This window comes from Eubalaena glacialis, chromosome 9, assembly GCF_028564815.1.
Source record: "Eubalaena glacialis isolate mEubGla1 chromosome 9, mEubGla1.1.hap2.+ XY, whole genome shotgun sequence".
NCBI lineage: Eukaryota > Metazoa > Chordata > Mammalia > Artiodactyla > Balaenidae > Eubalaena > Eubalaena glacialis.
Genome location: NC_083724.1, coordinates 53,794,644 through 53,820,359, shown reverse-complemented (window position 1 = coordinate 53,820,359; position 25,716 = coordinate 53,794,644). Strand labels below are relative to the sequence as shown.

Sequence of the window (25,716 nt, the reverse complement as noted above, 5' to 3'; positions counted from 1 at the left end):
CTATCCCCTTTGCCTAAACCGACTGCTCAAACGTGCAAGATTTGGGTCACTGCCTTTCTCTTGCACAAGCCAGAAGTCTTGGGTGTTATCTTCCAGTCTTCTCTCTCCCTCACTGGTATAATGACTTAGTATGACCGGACTTGATATGTCCATGCCCACCTCTTCAGGCTAATGTACTCTCTAAATGGCAACAAGAAGGAGCTTTCTAAAAATGCAGATCTGATCCCATCCTTCCTCCAGTATAAAAACGTCTTCACTGCTTCCTATGCTTTCAGGATAAAACGACAACTCCTTAGAGTGATAAGAGGTCCTTGCACATGTAGTGCCTGCTATTGCTTTCCTCCCAGCCTAACTTTCCATCACCTCCATACCTTTAACGCCTTCGTGTGTGCTGCTCCTTTGTGTGCCTGAGCCTTTGCTCTTGCTGTTTCCTTTGCTAGCACCTATCGGTATCACCTGCCACTTCTTTGACTCATATTATCTCTCAAGTCCCAGCTTAGAAGTTGCCTCATCCAGAAACCCTTCCTTGATTCTAGAGACGGGGGCAGGCGTTCCTTCTGTGAGCGTACACTGTCAGTACTTACTACAGTCCGCTGAGATTGAATCTTTTTCCTCCTTCACTGGGCTGTAAATACCTTAAGGCAGGTACTTGTTTATTCCCAATTGCAAAGCAGTGCTTAGCACAGTGTCTGACACAGGGTTGATATTCTCGTTGTTTATACTATGCACACTGTATCCAAAATACCTACCTATTGATTGAATAATAACGACATCAATATAAATTCAGTGAGTAAATGAAGACTTATTTTAGGTTTCCCAAATGCATTCTACTAATATGAAGGGAGTTGAGAACTGTTGCATATCTTCTTGTAATCTTTTGTCCCAGAGGCATTTTAATGGAAATTTGAGTCATTCTTTTCAAATTCACTTCCATTTACTTTACAAAATGACTTCAGCACCTGTCTCATTCTCTCTTTCTATATCATTTTTAGAGGCTTTAACATTTCTGTTAATAACTTGGTTCAGACTCGGCCTCAGGCCTCAACCACACCAGCTGCCCATACCAGAGACAACACAATTATGCAAAACTGTTGCACATTTGAGATCTGAAATTCTGACCTTTTCCCTCGGAAACACCACCTCCATTTCTTCCATTCTCTCACCACCAGAGTCAGCATGTCAAATGCCTTCTGGCTCCTTGAAGCTTTCCAGGTTGCGGAATCCAGATCACCTGTTGAGTCACCTTGCTTCTCTGGGATGGACCTTGCAGCCAGCCATTTCAATGATATGTTTGCTATCAAATCCAAATCCCTCATTCTCCTTATACTGTATCATTCATCCATTATGAATGACTTCCAAGAGGACTTTCTCTTCTCACATCCTTAGACTGCTGCAAGCTGCTGCAGAAAATAATGAAAACATGCTGATTAGGTCAGTAAACGTTTTGTGTAATCTCATCAGCTGGACCTTAACAGAACAAAGCACAATAAAAAAGAATCTCTTTGATTCATCTTGTTGTTTGCACCCTATCGAACCCATCACAGCGGCTCCAAACCCTCTCCCCTCTTTAAGTCCCCAGCAGAGGACTTTCCTTACTTTGTTAGAGAACTTTGTCCATAAAGCCATTAGAATCATTGGGCTAGATTTCTACTTATCACCCTTCCTGTTCTAAAATCCTACCAATGGAAGAAGCCAAGCCGTTGGGAAGAGAGGTTCCAGGAAAGAGATGGAAGCTGAACCTGACTGAGAGTAAGAGGACTCCTTTCCTGAAAATGAGAGAAAAGGACAGAGATAAAAAGGGAAAACATGGGGAAATATGGAGACAATTTGATGTAGAAAAAAGTTGAGTTTAGATAGTAGACATCCAATGTCCTCACTTTCTCCAAAGAGATTTATTTGATAGAAAGATTCTTGGAGTGGCCATTGGAAGACTTGCTACTTCATTTCATTTTGCCTCAATATCTCCCTCACCCAAACAAAAGAGTTGAACCTGGCCTCTAAGATGTCCTCTAGCACTAACGTCCTAGGATTCAAGCGGACCTTCTGAGCATCACAAAGGTTCTCCATAGAGGTGTGTAGGTAGGTGGTACAAAAGATGTTGGGAATGTGTAAGGGCATTTTGTGGTTATGCAATGACAGAGATGCCTCCTTGGCAATTAGTGAAAGGGAATTGACAATGTGCAGGATCTACTTCCACAAGAAAGCATAGTCCCCTCCCCTCAGAAATGCTGATGGAACCTCTTCACACTACTGCAATCACATTGTAGAAATTCTGAAGACAGGGATCATTCATTCCACTTTTTGAGATCTCTTGGCAGTGACTCTTTGGGACCAGCTGAGTTTGTACTAGGTGATCAATAAAGGCTTGTGAAAAAAATTCCGTGTCCTTGCAAAGTTGTACATAATGTGAATTTTTGTAACTCTACTGATGATTTCCCGTTGACATACATTTTAATTTCAGAGGCGCTTTATCTTTGCTTCTGATTGACTTTTAATTGGCAGTGAGTCCTAACGCAGAGAGAGCTCAGTTATTAAAATGGAACCCTGCAGGGAATCCATTTGTAAAGCAATAAATCCTTTTATAGTGTGAATAATCACCTATTAATTGATCTGGCTTGTAAATTTGAATTTTCAGATGCTACTTTTTTTTTTTTCCTTAAATGTGGGCACAACTATGGGCTCCTCATTATAACCTTAGAGTTCAAGAAGGGTCCAACATGTATGACAGTTTTTCTATTTTACAACTCAGTCCTTTTTAGTGACTTCCAGGTTTTCCCTTCAGTTAATTCCTTTTATAGGAAATCTTGAACAATTCTATCTAAATAATGATTTGTTGCTTGTGAAACTATTGGTCTGCTCACTTTTTTTTTTTTAAATACATTAGAGAAACTATTTGTCTCCAGGGATCTCTAGGCAACTTGCAGATTTTAAAATCCTCTTCATTCCTAGAGGGTTTCCCTTAATATAGAAAGGTTCTATTCCACCTTTTACCATTTATGAAATGGAGTCACAGAATGGCCAGCAGAACACAACTACACAAGTGTCTGTGGCTGAGATGACAACAGAATTCAGATCACCTCACCTCTTGTTAAAGAATGCATCGTGACTACAGAATATTTTCTGAGTTCTGAGGAACTGTATTGAGGATGGCTTTCTGGGACTGACAGGATACTGTTCTGAGAAATGGTCACATCAGTGAGTCACCTCGGAGAATGGTCCAGGTGTCTGTCTGTATGGCTGATTCTAACAAATTCCATCCCTAGCCTATTTTCCAGAAATGAACTCCATTACATTATGTTTTCCATCGGTAAACCCAAGCTTGATAATATTCCGTCCTGCTGCTTTGGGTATTATAACAGTTCATGCAGAAAGTGCTGGATTAGCCTCATCACAGATGATGATGGGGGATATAAATGTGCACAGAATATTATTACCAATAATTATAGAGGGAATATTTATCCTAGTGTTCAATCCATGATGCTCACAGTGTAGGTTATAACGAAAAGAATCTCAGATGGTTTGAAGATACCTGTTTCTGAAGTAATTGTACCATAGGGGTCTTGGGTAACATTAATTAACATTTAGCATAACTACAGGAGGGTTTTTTATTTAAGGTTGCTATGGTACACTTTTTTTCCCCGTTTCTATTTCAGCTTTTTTTCCGCCCCTTTCAGATTGACACGGGCATCATTCTCTATATTTTCCTTCTATTATTCTGTCCTTGACTTATTAATCCATCATTTTACTTGGATGGATTAAAGTTTCTCTAATGTATTTTAAAAAATGTTTTCAAATGTTAGATATGAGCTGTGATATTTGTCTTGGCTAGCAAAATAAATGGGATGTGAATATTCACTCAGAATGCATCTTTCTTATGTTCTTTTATGTCTCCAAGAGAAACCTGGGAGACACGCCTGCTTCTGACTTCATTCTCCTCTGACTAACCCCCTCCCTATAGATAACATAGCATGATCCTGAAAGCTGGTTAATTATTTCCCCATCCAGATGGGAGGGGGAAGCAAGGAGGGAACATAGAGGTTTATCAGAAAAACAGAAGTGATGCTACATCAGCACAGAAGCTTCTCCACCCAAAGAGAGTGGATTACAAGCTAGAAAGAGACAATAACATTAAAAGCAATATTTCTGTCATGAGGCCTTCTCAGAGCTGTGAAACTAACCTGCTTGTATTTTTTTTTTCCCTACAGCCCATAAAAGGGATCGCAGCCAGAAAATACAAATCCCATAGGCTGCTATTATGCTGATGACAGTGAAGAAAGGGGGAAAATTGTTTCATTGCTGAATCGCAGATAATAATTATGATATTTTATATATTTTGCAGCCTGTACCAAAGAGTTGTATTAATATCTACTATGCCCTATAGCGGGAGAGAAGTTAGCACCTTAATTCATGGCATTCAGGCTCTGATTTTGCTAAGATTGAATCCCCCTGGCTATTTACTAGTATGAATTTTGTAGTTAAAGGAAAATTCAGAAGCAGGTGATAATGGTTGCATCTCTTGCAGGACCAGCTGATTCATACAAATCATTTGTACTAGCACAGGGAATGAAGCTAATTGCACTTGGACAATGTGTCTTTCACTGCCAAGATCTGCAGCCTAAGTCTAACTGCTTACTTCAGCCAAAGATGGATACAATGGGGCGTTGAGAAAAATTTAAATACGTAGCCGTAGTTCACAGGAGATATGTGTGCGAGTCCATTTGTGGGGCTTGCAAATCAATGCAATTATGATGAAGCAGTTGAAACTCCTGTTAGTGAGGTCATCTGACAGTCAAGTATTTGTGTGTTGGAAAAAGATGTAAAAAGGAAAACAAAAACAAAAACCATCTATCATTACTTTCAAATGTAGCTCAGACCACATGGCTGGGGTTGGTGATCCAGTCCATACCTTATATTAAGAATTAAGTATTCCTGGTGAGCAGTGAGCCAATAAATAAACAAACACCATTTTGGGAGATGCAGAATAGACAGGGAAATAAAATGTATAGTAATGAAATATTCATAACCTTGCATTTTATGGACCTCAAACACTAGTTCCATGATTTACACTATTTCTGTATGCATTAGTATGGTATCTGCTGAACAATAGTAAAGATGGCATTAGAATGTTACTGCCTCAGTGTCATGGAGAAGGGAGGATTAATCAGTATTGTACAGAAGCTGTAAACTTGAGTAAATAGAAGCACATACAGGCAGTTGTGCTACACTACACACTTTATGGCTGGCCCATGGAAATGGAGGAGATGAGAAACACAGTCATTATGAAAATGATGAGTGTCAGCACTCAGCTTCATGGAAATACTCACATTACTCTCCCAGTCTGTGGTTGCTCAGGGGCGCTGGTACAGACCAGCTGCTCCCAAGAAAATGTCATGGTTATGATTGCACATTAAGAGTCACCTGTCCAAAAGATCTCGGCCCACCTGACTCCTAAACTCAAAACGCTGCAGTATTCTGAACTTGGTAGTCTCCTTACGTAGGAGACAGGAGGGTCTGTCTGCTTTTGGCCTTTGGCCCTTTTTGCCCTTTGCCTACTTGTCCTCCAGCTCCAGGCAGGAGGGACATGGAACTGCAGATTAAAACCTGGGGGCAACAGACAAACAGCCAGACCATCTTGCTTCAAAGACTATTTTGAATATTCCTGCTACATACCTGTCTCTCCATTTGAGAGCTGACCTCAAACCCCCGGTATTTATCTTGTCCCAGATTTCAGAGGCACAATTGTGCAGTCAACCCGGTCAGATCTTCTGCTCCTGAGTCCTCCTCAGCAGAGCCATTTGCTTCCATTTTTACTGAGGGATTAAATAACACACCTCACTGGATGCTGAGTATGCCCTTTGCTGAGATGAAATTATAGTAACAGAACATGGCAATGCTCCCTGAAAACTACCAGGTTATCTTTGCATTTTTCTCATGTCTTTCACACTTGGAAGAACCCTATCGGTCACTGGGACCCTGTTCTCTAGCCTCTTCCTTCTTGAAATGAACAAAATTAATTAGCCTCAACATGCCTCTAAAGCATGAGCCTGATACTCAGAATATATCCACTAAATTTCCTACGGTGCAAACTCTTAACAATTTTCATTAAAATTTTAGCATCTATCTTTTGATATTTACCTTGTTATGGTAAGTCACCGTTTCTTTCATTTGCCTTTATGAGACAACACCGGAAGCCAAATTTCCTTCAGTTATATATTGGGATTTTGATGAAAATGACTTAGCATGCCTGTATTTCTTTTTAGACTTATGGGATATACTTACTGTTTCGGGCCTGAAGGCGCACTTACAAAATTTTTTGAGTGAAGAAGTGATCTATTCCAGAGAGAGGCAGAAGCTATATTCATATTGGTGATAAATATGCATAATTAACAAATTAACTAGGAACGTTGGGGACTAAATTGTTTTTACCCTTTGCTCAATCCTCTATTTTCATCGCTTAGAACTGGGGAGATAGTGATGAGCAAAGAGTAACGACAGTAGGTTCTCAGGAAAAGTTGAAGAAATGAATCAATGAATTCCACAGTCCTGGTGAATTTTTCTTGCCCTTACATGTGATGAAGTTGGCTGTCATCTTGTCACAGAGAAATTAGTTCAAGATGGGATATACTGTTGTCATGAGTGACTTAGTAGGAATATTGAACTTAATTTAAATGCAGTGTTTTATTGGATCTCCTGGAAGAATACTTTCTTCCAGGACATCCCTCTTTTTCATCATCCTTGTGTCTGCCTCTTCTGTGTGCTGGAAGATTCTTTTTTTTTTTTTATTTTATTTTATTTTTAAACATCTTTATTGAAGTATAATTGCTTTACAATGGTGTGTTAGCTTCTGCTTTATAACAAAGTGAATCAGTTATACATATACATATGTTGCCATATCTCTTCCCTCTTGCATCTCCCTCCCTCCCACCCTCCCTATCCCACCCCTCTAGGTGGTCACAAAGCACCGAGCTGATCTCCCTGTGCTATGCGGCTGCTTCCCACTAGCTATCTATTGTACATTTGGTAGTGTATATATGTCCATGACACTCTCTCACCCTGTCACATCTCACCCCTCCCCCTCCCCATATCCTCAAGTCCATTCTCTAGTAGGTCTGTGTCTTTATTCCCATCTTGCCACTAGGTTCTTCATGACCTTTTTTTTCCCCCTTAGATTCCATATATATGTGTTAGCATACTGTATTTCTTTTTCTCTTTCTGACGTACTTCACTCTGTATGACAGACTCTAACTCCATCCACCTCATTACAAACACCTCCATTTCATTTCTTTTTATGGCTGAGTAATATTCCATTGTATATATGTGCCACATCTTCTTTATCCATTCATCTGATGATGGACACCTAGGTTGCTTCCATGTCCTGGCTATTGTAAACAGAGCTGCAATGAATATTTTGGTACATGACTCTTTCTGAATTATGGTTTTCTCAGGGTATATGCCCAGTAGTGGGATTGCTGGGTCATATGGTAGTTCTATTTTTAGTTTTTTAAGGAACCTCCATACTGTTCTCCATAGTGGCTGTATCAATTTACATTCCCACCAACAGTGCAAGAGTGTTCCCTTTTCTCCACACCCTCTCCAGCATTTATTGTTTGTAGATTTTTTGATGATGGCCATTCTGACCGGTGTGAGGTGATACCTCATTGTAGTTTTGATTTGCATTTCTCTAATGATTAATGATGTTGAGCATTCTTTCATGTGTCTGTTGGCAATCTGTATATCTTCTTTGGAGAAATGTCTATTTAGGTCTTCTGCCCACTTTTGGATTGGGTTGTTTGTTTTTTTGTTATTGAGCTGCATGAGCTGCTTGTAAATCTTGGAGATTAATCCTTTGTCCGTTGCTTCATTTGCAAATATTTTCTCCCATTCTGAGGGTTGTCTTTTGGTCTTGTTTATGGTTTCCTTTGCTGTGCAAAAGCTTTTAAGTTTCATTAGGTCCCATTTGTTTATTTGTGTTTTTATTTCCATTTCTCTAGGACCTGGGTCAAAAAGGATCTTGCTGTGATTTATGTCATAGAGTGTTCTGCCTATGTTTTCCTCTAAGAGTTTGATAGTGTCTGGCCTTACACTTAGGTCTTTAATCCATTTTGAGTTTATTTTTGTGTATGGTGTCGGGGAGTGTTCTAATTTCATACTTTTACATGTACCTGTCCAATTTTCCCAGCACCACTTATTGAAGAGGCTGTCTTTTCTCCACTGTATATGCTTGCCTCCTTTATCAAAGATAAGGTGACCATATGTGCGTGGGCTTATCTCTGGGCTTTCTATCCTGTTCCATTGATCTATATTTCTGTTTTTGTGCCAGTACCAAACTGTCTTGATTACTGTAGCTTTGTAATATAGTCTGAAGTCAGGGAGCCTGATTCCTCCAGCTCCATTTTTCATTCTCAAGATTGCTTTGGCTATTCGGGGTCTTTTGTGTTTCCATACAAATTGTGAAATTTTTTGTTCTAGTTCTGTGAAAAATGCCAGTGGTAGTTTGATAGGGATTGCATTGAATCTGTAGATTGCTTTGGGTAGCAGAGTCATTTTCACAATGTTGATTCTTCCAATCCAAGAACATGGTATATCTCTCCATCTATTTGTATCATCTTTAATTTCTTTCATCAGTGTCCTATAATTTTCTGCATACAGGTCTTTTGTCTCCTTAGGTAGGTTTATTCCTAGATATTTTATTCTTTTTGTTGCAATGGTAAACGGGAGTGTTTTCTTAATTTCACTTTCAGATTTTTCATCATTAGTATACAGGAATGCAAGAGATTTCTGTGCATTAATTTTGTATCCTGCTACTTTACCAAATTCATTGATTAGCTCTAGTAGTTTTCTGGTAGCATCTTTTGGATTCTCTATGTATAGTATCATGTCATCTGCAAACAGTGACAGCTTTACTTCTTCTTTTCCGATTTGGATTCCTTTTATTTCTTTTTCTTCTCTGATTGCTGTGGCTAACACTTCCAAAACTATGTTGAATAATAGTGGTGAGAGTGGGCAACCTTGTCTTGTTCCTGATCTTAGTGGAAATGGTTTCAGTTTTTCACCATTGAGGACAATGTTGGCTGTGGGTTTGTCATATACGGCCTTTATTATGTTGAGGAAAGTTCCCTCTACGCCTACTTTCTGCAGGACTTTTATCATAAATGGGTGTTGAATTTTGTCGAAAGCTTTCTCTGCATCTATTGAGATGATCATATGGTTTTTCTCCTTCAATTTGTTAATATGATGTATCACGTTGATTGATTTGCGTATATTGAAGAATCCTTGCATTCCTGGAATAAACCCCACTTGATCATGGTGTATAATCCTTTTAATGTGCTGTTGGATTCTGTTTGCTAGTATTTTGTTGAGGACTTTTGCATCTATGTTCATCAGTGATATTGACCTGTAGTTTTCTTTCTTTGTGACATCTTTGTCTGGTTTTGGTATCAGGGTGATGGTGGCCTCGTAGAATGAGTTGGGGAGTGTTCCTCCCTCTGCAATATTTTGGAAGAGTTTGAGAAGGATAGGTGTTAGCTCTTCTCTAAAGGTTTGATAGAATTCGCCTGTGAAGCTGTCTGGTCCTGGGCTTTTGTGTGTTGGAAGATTTTTAATCACAGTTTCAATTTCAGTGCTTGTGATTGGTCTGTTCATATTTTCTATTTCTTCCTGGTTCAGTCTTGGCAGGTTGTGCATTTCTAAGAATCTGTCCATTTCTTCCAGGTTGTCCATTTTATTGGCATAGAGTTGCTTGTAGTAATCTCTCATGATTGTTTGTATTTCTGCAGTGTCAGTGGTTACTTCTCCTTTTTCATTTCTAATTCTATTAATTTGAGTCTTCTCCCTTTTTCTCTTGATGAGTCTGGCTAATGGTTTATCAATTTTGTTTATCTTCTCAAAGAACCAGCTTTTAGTTTCATTGATTTTTGCTATTGTTTCCTTCATTTCTTTTTCATTTATTTCTGATCTGATCTTTATGATTTCTTTCCTTCTGCTAGCTTTGGGGTTTTTTTGTTCTTCTTTCTCTAATTGCTTTAGGTGCAAGGTTAGGTTGTTTATTTGAGATGTTTCCTGTTTCTTGATGTAGGCTTGTATTGCTATAAACTTCCCTCTTAGAACTGCTTTTGCTGCATCCCATAGGTTTTGGGTCGTCGTGTCTCCATTGTCATTTGTTTCTAGGTATTTTTTGATTTCCCCTTTGATTTCTTCAGTGATCACTTCGTTATTAAGTAGTGTATTGTGTAGCCTCCATGTGTTTGTATTTTTTACAGATCTTTTCCTGTAATTGATATCTAGTCTCATAGCGTTGTGGTCGGAAAAGATACTTGACACGATTTCAATTTTTTAAAATTTACCAAGGCTTGATTTGTGACCCAAGATATGATCTATCCTGGAGAATGTTCCATGAGCACTTGAGAAAAATGTGTATTCTGTTGTTTTTGGGTGGAATGTCCTATAAATATCAATTAAGTCCATCTTGTTTAATGTATCATTTAAAGCTTGTGTTTCCTTATTTATTTTCATTTTGGATGACCTGTCCATTGGTGAAAGTGGGGTGTTAAAGTCCCCTACTATGATTGTGTTGCTGTCGATTTCCCCTTTTATGTCTGTTAGTATTTGCCTTATGTATTGAGGTGCTCCTATGTTGGGTGCATAAATATTTACAATTGTTATACCTTCCTCTTGGATCGATCCCTTGATCATTATATAGTGTCCTTCTTTGTCTCTTGTAATAGTCTTTATTTTAAAGTCTATTTTGTCTGATATGAGAATTGCTACTCCAGCTTTCTTTTGATTTCCATTTGCATGGAATATCTTTTTCCATCCCCTCACTTTCAGTCTGTATGTGTCTCTAGGTCTGAAGTGGGTCTCTTGTAGACAGCATATATATGGGTCTTGTTTTTGTATCCATTCAGCCAGTCTGTGTCTTTTGGTGGGAGCATTTAATCCATTTACATTTAAGGTAATTATCGATATGTATGTTCCTATTCCCATTTTCTTAAATGTTTTGGGTTTGTTATTGTAGGTGTTTTCCTTCTCTTGTGTTTCTTGCCTAGAGAAGTTCCTTTAGCATTTGTTGTAAAGCTGGTTTGGTGGTGCTGAACTCTCTCAGCTTTTGCTTGTCTGTAAAGGTTTTAATTTCTCCATCAAATCTGAATGAGATCCTTGCTGGGTAGAGTAATCTTGGTTGTAGGTTTTTCTCCTTCATCACTTTAAGTATATCCTGCCACTCCCTTCTGGCTTGCAGAGTTTCTGCTGAAAGATCAGCTGTTAACCTTATGGGGATGCCCTTGTGTGTTATTTGTTGTTTTTCCCTTGCTGCTTTTAATATGTTTTCTTTATATTTAATTTTTGATAGTTTGATTAATATGTGTCTTGGTGTGTTTCTCTTTGGATTTATCCTGTATGGGACTCTCTGTGCTTCCAGGACTTGCTAACTATTTCCTTTCCCATATTAGGGAAGTTTTCAACTATAATCTCTTCCAATATTTTCTCAGTCCCTTTCTTTTTCTCTTCTTCTTCTGGGACCCCTATAATTCGAATGTTGGTGCGTTTAATGTTGTCCCAGAGGTCTCTGAGACTGTCCTCAGTTCTTTTCATTCTTTTTTCTTTATTCTGCTCTGCAGTAGTTATTTCCACCATTTTATCTTCCAGGTCACTTATCCGTTCTTCTGCCTCAGTTATTCTGCTATTGATCCCATCTAGAGTATTTTTAATTTCATTTATTGTGCTTTTCATCGTTGCTTGGTTCCTCTTTAGTTCTTCTACGTCCTTGTTAAATGTTTCTTGCATTTTGTCTATTCTATTTCCAAGATTTTGGATCATCCTTACTATCATTATTCTGAATTGTTTTTCAGGTAGACTACCTATTTCCTCTTCATTTGTTAGGTCTGGTGTGTTTTGACCCTGCTCCTTCATCTGCTGTGTGTTTTTCTGTCTTCTCATTTTGCTTATCTTACTGTGTTTGGGGTCTCCTTTTCACAGGCTGCAGGTTCATAGTTCCCGTTGTTTTTGGTATCTGTCCCCAGTGGCTAAGGTTGGTTCAGTGGGTTGTGTAGGTTTCCTGGTGGAGGGAACTAGTGCCTGTGTTCTGGTGGATGAGGCTGGATGTTGTCTTTCTGGTGGGCTCGTCCACGTCTGGTGGTGTGTTTTGGGGTGTCTGTGGCCTTATGATTTTAGGCAGCCTCTCTGTTAATGGATGGGGCTGTGTTCCTGTCTTGCTAGTTGTTTGGCATAGGGTGTCCAGCACTGTAGCTTGCTGGTCGTTGAGTGAAGCTGGGTCTTGATGGTGAGATGGAGATCCCTGAGAGATTTTCGCCGTTTGGTATTACGTGGAGCTGGGAGGTCTCTTGTGGACCAGTGTCCTGAAGTTGGCTCTCCTACCTCAGAGGCACAGCCCTGATGCCTGGCTGGAGCACCAAGAGCCCGGCCCACCGTCCCCACGACTGTCGCGGCTTCGGCCGCTGGGGCCCCTCTGGAGCCGGCAGCCTCAGTGAGACCGCCCTCCCCTCGGGCTCCGGGGCAGTTCCGTGATGGCGGAGGGAAGAGACCCCGAGCCGGGAGTTCCAGCTCTGCGGAAACGCGGGCTCCGTTCTGGGCGAGGAGGTGGGACCTGAAAGATTCTTTCACTTGGAATCTTCAAGCATATTCTCCTCTGTCACCTACTGAGGAGCACAGATGGAACTGAGGAAGCCTTTGCTCAATTCCAGTGGTATTTTTTTAGAATTTTCGTATCTTGTGTGTGTTTATCACATATATTTTATACACACGCGTCTCATACAAAAGATTAAAAAGGGAATACAAAAGAATAACAAGGTAATAAACTAAAGTTCTGTGATGCTGTTGCCTGATTCAGAGCCTTTTAAAAGAAGAAAAGCTTAGGATATTCTGCACTTTTAGAATCACCTGGGTCAGATGATTCTAAAGTGCTTTGTAGATATTCACAATGCTCAAAGATTAAAAATGATGGAGGGTAAATACATCATTGAAAGTAATGACAGAATCCATCGCCTACCTTGGGAAACGAATTAGATGAGTTATCTCATTACTTATGAAAAGCAACCATTGGTGAATCATGAGTATCGCCTGAAACATGGACTCTTCCTTTGGGCTGTAGACTTGGTTCTGAACCCATCAAGCTGGACAGATGGTCCTAGCCACACAATCCTGCTAACCTGTTCATTCAGGCCTTTATACTCCCTGCAAATATTCCCTAAAACAGTCCTCAAAAGGGGCGTACTGTATTCTAAAACCTAATAACAGTAGCTTCCCAAGTGAAATTTTAAAGATAGTAAGTTGCAAACTCTACCTATCCCTTTTCTTTCCCCTCCTGCAGGCATCCTTGTAAATGTCTCACTCTATAAAATTTTGGTCTAAGTTGGATAAAACGTTCCTTCCCAGGGTTCTCTATTTGTTAATAGAAAAAGAGCTGAATTGTTGCCACTGAACTTGCTGTGAAGTGCTTTGACTTCAGGTGAGCTCACATTCAGCTTAGCACGGCAGTGCCGTGATTTGGGTCATAATTAAAAGATTTTACTACAGAAAATGACTGTGCTGTTTGTACATTCATTTCATGTCCTTGAGGAAGAACAACATCAATCATTTATTTGCCTTTTATATGATTTTTTTAAAGGCAGCATAGTGAAATAGAAAAAAAACCAAAGCCAGAAAAGATAGACCTAGTTTCGAATCCTGGCTCTGGCAACTGGGAACCCTGTGACTTGGGCAGATGACTTAACATTGTTGAGCCTTAGTTTCTTCAATGGTGCAATGGGCCAAGCAGGGTTCCTATTGATTAAATTCAATAATATATGTGAAGCATCTGATATCTTGTAGGCATTTATTTAATGCTGTATATCGTTATTATGCCCTCTATTCCTCCCTTCTACATTTCTATTTCCTTCAATATTGCATTCCTCTGTGAAATGGTGTGATTCTGCCAGGCTCTAAACTACCTGATAAGAAGTTATGAGAATTAATGACACCAAGTGAGCTCATTTCCTTTTCAGTCATGGAATACTGAAAGGATTCCCCAACCATGAAGCATTTTCCATTTGTCCACGAAAATGTCTCCTCTCTATGACTGATTCCAACACTTTACTCCTATTCCTATTTGAGCCACAGTTTAAGTAAATACTGTATTGCAGTCTGTGGATGAGATGACCCTGTCCAGCAGATTTGAAGCTCCTTGAGGGAGGCTCAGCTTTGTTTTTTTCCACAGATAATACCAGATATATTTATTGACTTTGATAGAGAATGCAATAAGGTGCTCTTATGGACTTGGAAGAGGAAAGAAAATGCATCCTAATTCACCCTCCAATTCTGCTTGGCAGGGGTACATTGTTCCATCCAAAGATATAATGTTCATTGTGCCACGTTAAGAAAGAGAAAATGGTCCCCATCCTTCTGTTCACATTAGGAGGCACCTCGAGGAAATTCCCTGGGGTTCCCTACTTACCCACCTCCCTAAGGATGCTGGAGGGGATGTGTTTTCCAATTCCTTTCTTCCCACCTGAAATACTACCTTCAGTAAAACCAGGAAAAAAAGAAAGGCAACTAGGGCTTCTATGTCTAATTATAGGTTTTATAAGATTTATACATGGCCTTTGAAGGGATGGTAAAGAAAAACAATTGCCATCACAAACTGTGGTGAAGATATGATACAAGCAGACTGTGTTCTTTCAAAGACCTTTGTAAAGAGATCGTGGGGATGTGATCGTGCAGCCATGCTCTTTCTGTAGAGGAAGAGAATGATTGCAGTTTTTGCTTTTGGTGAAACTGGGAAATCAGGCTCTTGCTAGTGAGCTTCCCCAATCTCCCTCCTTTTAGGTATAGTTTTACAGTTTCCTCATTTGTAGGGTAAGGAAAATGATAGAACCCACCTCATGGGTTGTTGTGAGGACTGAATGTGTTATTATAGGCAAAGCATTTTGATAAATGTCCTGGCACAGAGCAGAAACTCAAATACAGTTAGCTAAAAAGCAATAACAAAACCCTCTAAACCCATGTGTAGGTACCTCTGTGTGCTGGGTACATTTAGTTGGGTGGTGGGCATTAAAATGAATGGGAGGTTACTGGTCTTGAAACTCTCATTCTAGTAGGAAGAAAGATGTGTAAGCAAATAATTATGGTGGAGCATTTGCAAAGTGGTGCACAATCATTTTTGGTGGGATAGGAATTTGGGAGCAGTTTTCTAGAGAGGGTAATAACTGTGTGGGGCTTTGAAAGAGTAGTTGGTGTGTTCTAGGCAGAGAATGGACAGGGGACAAGAGTGGTTCCTTGAAGAAGGAAGAGCAGAGCAAACCTGGATAGATGAAGGGGCGCTGTATTCTGCAACAGCAGCTCTCTGACATCACTTGAGTAGAGGCAGTGTCCTAACTGAGTAGGACCCTACGGGGCCTTCTCAGAACAGGACGCCTCCCACCTCTGCTGAATGTCCTCTGCCTGCTTCTTGCCTGTAGAAAAACTTTAGCTTCCTAGGCCTTCCCCAAGTTCCAAAGGGTAAATTTAATCAGAGAAGTGAGAAAATGCAGAAAGAAAGGAAAACAGTCAAGCAAGACAAAATAATAATAGTTTAGCCATTAACAAAGTCAAGGACTTTTAGTTCCTCCTCAAGGGCTATAGATAATACTCCGAGCCATGTCCTTTGAGCTGTTTTGCAGATACTGAAACCCCCACCAAGTGGAAGAAGTTAACTGTATGCTGATCACAAGCATGTGGACCCCAGACTGGTTGGAACCAGAAGGTTGATGATGTTGGCTCCTGATTTCCTCATCACCAACCAATCAGAAGAATGTCCGTGACCTGATCACACACCCCATAACCCCCCTCCCTCATCCTGTCTTTAAAAACCTTTCCCTGAAGGCCTTTGGGCCCTTTAAGCACTAGCTACCTGGACTCCTTGCATGGTGCCCTGCAATAAACACTGCATTTTCCTTTACCACTACTGAGTGTCAGTAGATTGGCTTTACTGCACTCGGGCAAGTGGACCCAAGTTTGGTTCAGTAACAGTGTGGCTAGGGCAGGGGTGAAGGATGCAGAAAGTTTAGACTGGGGATAGATAGGTGGCAATACCTGCATCTGTCATGCTAGACCTCATCAGTGATGGGCTTCCCTAAGAGGCTTCCAAGCCAGGAGGTGTCATGGTCACATAATTAAGCACTCACTTCTTATTGTATTCATGTTTCATTTAAACACTCAGGGAGAAACCATCATAGCTAAGAATTGTAACTAACATAGACGTGAGGGGTTTGTGGTCAAATTCCCCTCGTGCTACTAATAATTACCCTGTTGACTTGAGCCTACTGCTTAGAATCTCTGAACCTCATTTTCGTCAGGGTTTTTGGGAGATTTGAATGAGATAATATACGCTAGCACTTTGTGAAAGATAAAGGAACAGGGAAACATGCCATATTAATTGATAAGTCTACTTTAAATCCTTTAGGGACAAGGAAGGCATGAATTAAATTGAGCATCATGGTCCCTCTTACCATCCCAACGACAGAGGGCTGCATCCTTCACAGAACTGATGGGGCCAATGTTTCTTGCCCTCCTGCAAGAAAGGAAGTACGGCCAGGACAGGGAAAAGGCTGAAGGACTATAGAGCTGAATGGTCTTGCCTTCTGAGGATGTGGGATTTTCTCTAACCTCTATTTCTTCATCTTCCTTTAGAGATGACACCTACTGTGCAGGTGCTATTGATATTACTAGGCCTGGAGCTGATCTACATGCCAGGCAGTGTGGGACCATGGCTAAGAGGGTTGTCTTAGAGTCAGACACATAGGTTTGACTTCTAGCTTATTTGGTGAATATCCTTAATTTAGCTAATCCAAGTCTCACCTTGCTCATCTGTAAAATGGAGAAAATAGTAATACCTATTTCATCGGACTGTTGTCCAGATTAACTGTGGTCACATAGCACAGTGCCTGGTTCACAGTGAGCACCCAGTAAATTTGTCATTGAATATACAAATTACAACAACTGAAATCTGAATTGCTCTTTAATGATATAACCCCAGTCCCCAACTAGTAAAAGGCACACTAGACTTGTAAACTTAAATATATGCAGCGCCAAAGCTCCCATTGTTTTCTCCTATACGATGCTGCCTCTCCTGATATGTCATAGACCTCAACACAAAAGTACAGCACTGGGATAAAAATGAGGAATTGAAAGTGAGCAGAGATGATATTTCTAGATTGTCTGTCAAGTTTAGCAAAATGTGTAAAAGTAAACAAGCAGTACTAAGACCTGAAGCTGAGTTGCATGTTTAAAATTCTTCCTTTTTTAATAATCTAAGCTGTTATTAGCAGCGGATAAGAAAACACTCATTTAAAAAACTGTATAAGATTTTTTTTACCCTGATGCATTTTTTTTACCTCTGCTGCAATGTACATAGTATAAATAAGTAATGTAATCAAGTTTATCTTTGGAAGAAAAAGTTAATAATCTTACTGGAGAGTTGGAAATAAATGGTGCTCTTATTGCATTTATTTCAAATCACACAAATCAAACCACCTCAAACTGAAACTACGTATCAGCTGAATATTTTGAATTCCTCTGTGACCCTTCTTACCTTCCCAGTTGCCCTGGACATGCAGAAGCACCCGGGAAGAGAAGCTGCATGGGATGGGTTCAAGAGCGAGTAGGAACCCTCACATCTGCTTTGGGACTTCAGAAGGCACCAGCATCCATGGACTTGCAGTTGTGGGGGAGGCGCTGGGGACCCCAGGTGGTTGGCTTCAGCATCCAGGGGCCCAGAATGGATTATACCACTCAGGGCAGTGGTGACAAATGGTTGACAAACCACAACAACTGGATGATAAAAGGAAACTCACTGGGTTTGTGAGTCTGCAAAAAAGTGAGTGAATTGTGTATAAGAGAGGAGAGAGGAGACAGTCAGAAACCAAGCAGAGAGGGGAAAGGGAGACATAATGGGCAAGAATAGAGAGGAAACAGAGGCAATGTGGGTCCCCGTGGGCCTCTGCTGGGTCCTACCACTGGGAGAGTTTCCAGAGGTCATGATCAGGTGCCTGCGACTCTGATGACACATCCACAGTCTTTATCCCCTAGATGAGTTTTTTTTTTCCCCCCATATCCCAGATTCTGTGCCTCCTTTTCCACACTGGGAATCTAGGATTGCTAAACCAGAGGAAGCTGGAGGGGCCCCTTCAGCTCTGAGCTCTGTGTGCCTCATCATTTCTCATTCTGAATGAGGGCTCAGCTCTTCCCACGAGCTCTGAATCTCTTCTCCTCCTGCCTTCTCTTTCACCCACTGTCCCTCCCTCTAATACTTTCAGTGTCTCTCTCTCTATCAGAACTTTCTTCCCAGTCTTTAAAAACATGCAAGTCTCTCCAACAAAACAAACAAACTCGAAAACACGTTCCTTCAAGTCTACCTTACGTACCCCACATGCCTCCACCCTTCCTTTGGGAAGTCTTCTGAGACACACGTTCCCTGTTCCCTAAAGACCCCCCTCCCCTTCAGCTGAGTTAAGGGTCCCTCCCTGTGTTCCCACAGCACTCTGTGCATCCCTGCATCATAGCACTTTCACATGGTATCATCATGGGCTGTCTTCTCTCCTCTCTCCCACGAGTGGTCCATAAGTTAATTCAGGAACAGGGATGTATCTTTCAGCTCTGTATTCCTGTGCTTATCACTATGCCTAAGGCTTAGAAGATGCTCAGTGTACTAAAAGTTTTGTTGCATACTTGTTGTAATAGTCAGGATTCTTTGAGGAATGCAATTATGAAGACTGAGAATTTTCAAGATCTACAGTCAGCAAGCTGGAGACTCAGAAGAGCTGATGGGATAGTTCCAATCCAAGTCCAGGGGTTCTGAGAACCAGGAGAGCCAACAGTGTAAGTTCCAGTCTGAGTCTGAGTCCGAAGGGTAGGAGAGGCCTGATGTTCCAGCTTGAAGACAGGCAGAGAGAGAGAATTCTCTCTTACTTGGCCTTTTTGTTCTATCCAGGCCTTCTAAGGATTGGATGAGGCCTGCCCACACTGGGGAGGACAATCTCCTTTACTCGGTCTACTGATTCAAATGCTGAATCAGTAGAACCCGTCCCATAGACAAACCCAGAATAGTGTTTAACCTTGGCGTCCAGCCAAGTTGACATCACGTGTGTCCACCATATTTTTCAATTCCCATTGCAGGTTCTATCTTCTTCAGGAAAACATTAGCATCACAGAATTCAGAAGTTCCTCCCTTCTCCAATTTCCTCCAGTGCATATTATCTACACTATATACTATAAGACCTGATGACAGCTCTCTGCTACTGTTCTGCGTTTCATGAGCAAGCAGAGTGCTTTATAAAATGGTAAGCTCCTTGAAGGGAATTAATTACCATGTGACATACTTTTACCACACTCTTCATAGTACTTGATTTGGAGCTGGAACAGAGGAGGCAATCCAAAAATAGTTATTCAACTGTATAAAATTGAAATGTAATATATATGATGAATGAGGTATCATGTATTGATGATATTGTATCAGACTGCTGGTTACCAATCCAAAATCCATCTCCTCCTTTAATGAGAAATAGAACGTGTACAATTTTGGGGTGTAGCAATATGTCGGAGCCTCATACCAGGAACTGTAAAGGATGCAGTAAAAGAGATGTGGCAATTACCGCAAGGAGCTTACAATTCTAGTAAAGAACTCTGCTTGCTCCTGGAACCAGAACAATAGAAGAAGGCTATAGTTGGGTATTAGATCGTGTAGAGTAGACAAAAGCATTAGAGGAGCTTGGAGAAGGGAGAGACCGCTGCATGCTGGGGTGCTAATGTTTTCCCAGCTTCCTTTGAAGCTACAGGTGATCATGTGATTACATTCTGGCCATTGAGATGCAAGCAGACTACTGTATGAAATTGCCAGGGATGCCTCTTAAAGGGAGGTGACTCAGCTGGGTGTTGTATGGGTTTTCCTTTCCCTTTACCTCCTTTGATTTCCGGGATCCCAGACAAGATGCTGGTGCACCTGCAGCTTGAGGATGGAAACTATGTGCTAAGAATGATAACGCAGAAAGAGAAGAAGTCTTGAGTCCTGATATCTTTGTAGTGCTGTTCTACCAGCCCTGGACTGCTCAGTTCTGGCTGCCTTTTACATGAAAGGACAGGATTGTGGTTTCAAACCTCTTTTATTTTGGTTCTCTATTTTATGCAGTAGAACATAATCCTAGCTGAAGCAGATACAAATTAACACTTACAAAAGAAGTGAAGTACTGTCTGAAATAAAGGCGAATATTCTTTCAGCTTAAAAAAAAAGGCATTTTTACTAATATCCAAGGTATAAGTGAACTATTACCATCAAATATATTTGGTGTTACTAATATAAAATATTATTCTATTTATTCCTTCCCCCTCCCCATCATGATGAATCCCTCTGTGATGTGGGCTGTAGCCTGTCATCCATGCAAGGACAATTTTCCTATAAATTAGAGCAAAAGGAAAAAAGCCTTGTAAATCATCTCTCTCACTTAACTTGCCCATTGTCCTCTCTCTGCAGGAAACCCATAGGTTGCCAAAGAAAATAGCTGGTAGAAATGCAGCAGGAAGAATAACGTGGTTTTGAAATGAGGTGAGAATAAGTGAAATTAGTGTAACAGCAGACCTTACTTTTTTTTTTTGTCCTATTTCACAAACTTAAAATTGGGGAAATTGATGAGAGGAGTCTCTGTTTTAAATAAGAGCAAGACAGCGACATAGCTTTCTGAGGATCACATTAAATGTGGTGGAAAGAGAAGGGGATGTGGATGATAAATAAAAAATCCCCCCTTCTGGAAAACCACAGTGGGGTGGGGATGGTGGTGTGCTGAATTGGGCGATTGGGATTGACATGTATACACTGATGTGTATAAAATTGATGACTGATTAAAAAAAAACAAAAAAAACCACACACACAAAAAAAACAAACTCAAGATAATCTAACTTTCTAAGAATGAACCTCTTATATCTTGTTTAAAACTTTGTCTGATCTATGCAAGGGGGAGGAGATATGGGGATATATGTATATGTATAGCTGATTCACTTTGTTATAAAGCAGAAACTAACACACCATTGTAAAGCAATTATACTCCAATAAAGATGTTAAAAAAAAAAATCCCCCCCTTCTGTCTATCTCCCCCAATATAACACATCAGGTCAACTTAAGGGGTCATTTTCTAGTCCTAGGGTGTGGTACTTTTAGAGAAAAGCCCAACTCTTTAGGTCTCTGATAATTCTAAAAAGGTGTTCAGAATACGGGCATTGAAGTAATGTCTTGTAATTCTCAAGTTCTGCAATTTTCCCTCAAGAAGGGCTGGGCTTAATTAACCAAACTGAATCTTTGGTGATGAGACAAATTCTAAAGCAAAAACCAGTAGGATTCAGAAAGCAAATAAACCTATTTTATAATTAAACAAAATAGCTCAGACCAAAGGTGGAGCTTATCATGAGCAGCCCGGATGGAGCTAACAATAGTACGTTCGCAACGTGAAGAAAGGATGACAACAAAATCTGAAGGATCCACTTTCCGGGTTCCTCACTCACATGGCTGGCTAATCAGTGCTGGCCATTGTCTGGAGGCTGAGCTCGACTGCGGGCTGGGAGGCTTGGTTCTCTCCACAGGAGTCTCTCCACAGCCTGCTTGGGATTCTTCAGAACAGAGGGGCTGGGTTCCAGGAGTGGTGTTCCAAGAGAGCTGGGCGGAAGTGCATGGCGGTTTGATGCTCTAACCTCAGAAGTCACATAGCTCCACTTCTACCGTACTCTCTACTTAAGACAGTGACAAAGGTTCACCCAGACTCAAGGGGAGGGGACAGAGACCCTGCCACTCCATGGGAGAAATGTCAAGTCACCCTGTAAGAAGAGCATGTGGATGGGAGATGTTGTTGTAGCCATCTTGGGAAAACACAGACTACCACGGTAGGAAAAGCAAGTTCACGGTAGGAAAAGGGGAACTGTTCCAATCACCTAATCAGCCTGAGACCAATCTACCAACTATTAGCTCTTATAATACCTGGGAAGGCCCCAGGAGGTGAACTTCCACCCTCCTGCCCATTAACATTATGAGCTGTCCAGAAGTCACTGGGTTCATAAAACTTTATGAAACCAAGAGTCAAGTACTAATTTCCAGGCACCACCACTTTCAATAAACAACTCATAGTCATTTCACTTTTACTAAGAATGAGGTGGTCTTGGGAAAATTGCTTTCTCCTCTACCCCGCTCACCGAGAGGAAGAGCAATCCCAAACCCAGGTTGTCATGGCAGCGGGCTTCCATCTCAATACCTTCCTCTCACAGTACCTGGGGCCTGGGGAGGCAGGCAGTGCATGCCGGGAGCTGGCCTTTGGACAGACATCACCTCTTCTATTGTCAGGGAGACATACGTTATTACTGTGGTAAATAACCGTAAGCCAAGTTGTCCTAGCCTTTGGGTACAAATGAGGTCACGTGAACAACAATAAATCAGATTTCATTGATTAACGCCCTCATTTGGTGTCGGATCTGGTGGGTTTGTGGGGGTTATCGCATCTGTGTTTACCAGTCATCAATTGCCTGGTTATCTTTTGCTCCAGGCCCTCCTGGTTGATGTTTCCTGCCTGTGAAAGCATCTAAAAGTAGGCATCTCCTCACTGTTACTGGTGCCAGCAAGGGTCCTGGCATCTGTACTCAGGGCCAAGGCAGAACTGGGGACTCAGCAGCCCTCATGGAGCAAGGACGTGCTGGGTGTGGGGCAGAGATGGAGAGAGGGTTTCCTGCCCCACCTCCACCCCACCAGCTCCCAGCTCCAGGCCTCACTTTGTTATCTGGGTACCTGAGTAGCATCACTTGAGCCCTGGTGTCTCACAGAGCCCCTTGTGACAACAGTCTCTCCAAGCTCTGCAAACAACCTGTCTCTCCACAGGGCTCAGACGAAAATTCAGGGAAACCAACTCCTTAAAAAATAAATGCCAGTAGGCTGCCTGCCCCACCAAGTCATTTGACGTTTCCAGACATGCCTGATTCCCAGCTGAGAAGACAAATAAGGTTCAAATTCGAATCCCTGCTATATTCCTAATGTGCACAGAGCACCACAGTGCGTTCTCCTGAATCGACTCTGAGAGGTAGGTAGGACAGACCTTATTATGGTTTCCATCTTTCATAGGAAGAAATTAATTCTTTGTGGAAATAAACAAGGAGCCTGAAGTGAAACAATAATTAAGATTCAGATGGAGCCTAGGAATGGGGGTCCTTGAACAGCAAATCTGGAACTCTCCTTGGAGTCACTTCATGGTGACAGGTCACTAAGCTTGGCCTGGGTGCTTGAGGCAGTTAGATGCATTTTCCTCTCTGTGCTCACAGCACACTGGTCTGTTGTCGCATTTGTCATGTTTTATGGCAGCACTTTAAATGTCATTCTTCCCGGGCTTCCCTGGTGGTGCAGTGGCTGAGAATCTGCCTGCCAATGCAGGGGACACGGGTTCGAGCCCTGGTCCGGGAAGATCCCACATGCCGCGGAGCAACTAAGCCCGTGTGCCACAACTACTGAGCCTGAGCTCTAGAGCCCGTACTCCGCAATGAGAGAAGCCGCTGCTCGCGGCAACCAGAGAAAAGCCCACACGCAGAGAGGAAGACCCAATGCAGCCAAAAATAAAATAAATAAATTTATAAATGTCATTCTTCCCCACCAAATGCCTCTCTGCCAGCAGAGTGCCTGGCACGGAAAAGGCGCTTGATAAACATATAAGGTGGAATGCATACCAATTGCTTAATATTTCTGAAGTGGAGGTGGCCCCCTCCCACCCCAGAGAGGGTTTGGAAGTGTGGGACAGTTTTGGTTGTCACAATATTGGGGAGTGATGCTTCTAGCCTTGATCGACCAGGGCCAGGGCATATGGCACATTCTACCTTCTGTCAGAGAGTCCTACACCCGCAATGCTCTGCCCTGCATGCCATTAGCTCCTCCTTTGAAAATAAGAACAAGGAAGTTCAAATGCAGGGATGTCCTGAGGCCTCTCATGGCTTCGGGCTTCGCCGAGGAACACCTTGCGACCTTCTCTTTGAGTTTCAGAGTTGAATAGGGGCTGTGCTATATACCCATCTCATGTTATGATTTAATGAGATAACATATGTCAAGAGCCTAATAGAGTGCTTGGCCTGTGGCAGGCAGACAAGTGATTTGAGCTCCTTTCCAGTGTGCTTTTGGGTAATGAGAACACTTACTTACATGTACTTCAATGTATTGGTCTGGCCTATGGTTTGACTCAACAGAAAGGGGTTTTGTAGGCAGGTCTTGTGTCCCAGAATCTGGTCTTGTGACATACAGAAAACACGGTGGGAAGCACATCGCTGAATTGGAATGGGGATTCATTGAAATAAATACGTAAAGTTTTGAAAGATCAGTGCCTGGCACTTAGCAGTGTCTTGAGAAATGGTTGACTTGATGAGCAGACAGCAGAGGTCCAAGAATCAGTGCTCTTGCTTAGATATTAAGGCAGCATTGATCAAACCATATTCTCTCTCCTTAGCAAAATCGAGTGAGATTTCTTCCCCTCATCCTCTATTTCCTGCAAACTGAACAGATTTCCTACAGAGGACACACTTCTTGACTTCCCTTTCCATTCCCACCACAGCAGGTAAGGGATGCTTGGGGCAAAAACACATATGATTCACTTGCTTCATTGAGTCCCTTTGTATTCTTCCAATTCCCACTGGTGAGTGTACTTACTTTCCACCTGCTTCTTATTAGAAAAAAATATATCATAGCAACATTAAAAAATGTTGATAAAAATAGAAAAACCATAATCCTACCCTATCACAACTCTTGTAAAAATTGCCTTCCAATGCTTTTCTGTAAGAATATTTTATAAAATTGCTATTCTAATGCACATACTATTTTGATTTCTACTATGTCAATTTGTATTATATATTTTCCATGTGTATATGTAAGCTGCATAACTATAATGTTTAATGACAGCAAAATTTTCCATAGCTTAATACACCATCCCATCCTATTGGATACTGAGGTTGTTCTCACCAGGCAGTGTCGCACTAAGTACTTACAGCTTTTCAGTGTTGCTAAAATATTTCATAGAATAAATTCCTGGTATTTTAGATAGAGTCAAAACAGTGTCAACATTATGACTCTTGTTCTGTATTTCCGTATTACATTCCAAAAAGGTTGTACCAATTTACGATGCCTTTAGAAGTATATAAGAATCTAATTTCATTGCGGCCTTGGACTGTATCATTTAAAAAAAAATTTAGTAGGTGTAAAATGATACTAATGATACTTGATTTGCTTTATTTGATTATTATCAAGTATGATTAATTTTCCATACATTTTATTTTCTCTTTATATTTCCTCTTTTGTGACTATTCACATGACCAACCTTCCCCCAAACACAGTCAAGTATAGCAGAATAAAAAGTATACTGGGTTAGCTGTGGAACTGCTAACTCCATGGTTTTTTAACTTAACTTCTTTCTGCCCAATACATCTCATCTTTCTCTGAAGGGGACTGGCTTATCTCTGATTCTTTCCAGCTCCAAATTTAAATGACTCTAAGCATTCTAAATGAAACAGACCAAACCCAACTCTGTGTAACATCATAAAGTGCTGTATCTGTAATTAGAATAGGTAAATACCTGGAATTTAACACTGGGTGTCTGGAATTCTTAAAAGATTCCAGGGAGGGACTTCCCTGGTGGCACAGTGGTTAAGAATCCACCTGCCAATGCAGGGGACACGGGTTTGAGCCCTGGTCCG

General features: G+C 41.2%; 1 long non-coding RNA gene across 4 annotated transcripts in view; it reads right to left on the bottom strand.

Annotated features, from left to right (window-relative positions):
• Positions 1-25,716, bottom strand: part of LOC133098417 (uncharacterized) — a 374,765-nt gene that overhangs the window by 33,302 nt on the left and 315,747 nt on the right. For all 4 annotated transcript variants that reach the window (XR_009702139.1, XR_009702138.1, XR_009702137.1 and 1 more), the window contains one exon: positions 1,120-1,400. This is a non-coding gene — a long non-coding RNA (uncharacterized LOC133098417). The remainder of the gene's footprint in view (positions 1-1,119; positions 1,401-25,716) is intronic.